Below are 1,286 nucleotides of genomic sequence, written 5' to 3' on the forward strand. Positions count from 1 at the left end.
TATTTTTGTATCTGGATTATAAATTTGGAAGCTGGCCATAGAAAAAGAGGGATATCAGGAAATTTCCTTTCTATAACAAACAGTAAAGATCTATCTCAAGTGAACACTTAGCATTATATTTAATAGTGAATACTAGAATATTCTTACTAAATCAGAAATGCCTGCTATCACCACTATTATATTGTTCTGGGAGAACAAAAATAGAAAGTGTGATACAAATGTTGGAAAGGTGCAGACATCATTATTATTTGAAGTTGATATCTCTGAACACCAAAAAGAATCATGAAAAATTATTATAACTAATAAAGTAGGTCACTACAGTGGCTGGTGCTTATAGATAGCAAATCTTCCAAAACAAAACTGGAGGAAAAAAAGTACTGGAGGAAATACAGTCAATATAAAATTGGCAAGTAAATAAATACAGATATGGTTAAAGACATGAGAAACTTGAGTTCTCTAAGGAAGGAGAGAACCGCGAGCTAAACATAAGCATGAAAAAGCGAACACCTCGCTGCCTGCAGGAAAGGCAGCATTGCTACTCAGTACTCCCTCCAACTGTGGCTCCAGTGGTCCTTCTTCTCAAGGACGTCCTGACAATGAAACAAGCATGAAAGCTCAATGCTTGGGAGGTGTTGCCATGTACTCTGGACACTCCTGATTTGCCCTTTGGTAAACACCTTCACGTTGCACCCCATGACCATGTAACCCAGGGCAGGTCTGCATGCTCCCCACTTGCAGAGTCTAATGAAGAGCAAGGTCTGGTGGAAAGAAAATGATTTTATTAACCAAAATTAGTAAAGGAGAAGTGGCCATATTCCCATCCAAAGCAGCCACTTTGATTTTTTGGAGGGAAGACAGGAGTTTAAAAAAGGAAAACTTGATAAGGAAGGCATGCAAGGATTGTGCTGAGAACAATGTCTGCGTTTGGTGGTTATCTTGGGTTCCAGTCCGCTTGGATCTTGGGCTGGTGTCATCTCAACAATGACTAGGTTGTTAACTAGCCATCTGGAAGTAATCTCTGGAATTTTGCAGCTGAGTCTCCAGGCTGTGTCTGTCTCAAGATGAGCCTCTGAAACTTCTAAGAAGGCACACAGTTAGACACTAGCAGAACGTTGGATAAACGTGAAGGGAGTATATACGGTGAGAAAGGGAGGGACATGGAGTCTGTTTTAAGGCTTAGGGAAAATGTTCCTGCAGTATGCTTCCAGGGTATATCTTGAAACCCAAAAGAAAAAGAAAAAATGCTTTAAAATGTATTTTGGGGCCGGGCGCGGTGGCTCAAGCCT

Source organism: Colobus angolensis, unplaced genomic scaffold (assembly GCF_000951035.1).
Source record: "Colobus angolensis palliatus isolate OR3802 unplaced genomic scaffold, Cang.pa_1.0 Scaffold302, whole genome shotgun sequence".
Classification (NCBI taxonomy): domain Eukaryota; kingdom Metazoa; phylum Chordata; class Mammalia; order Primates; family Cercopithecidae; genus Colobus; species Colobus angolensis.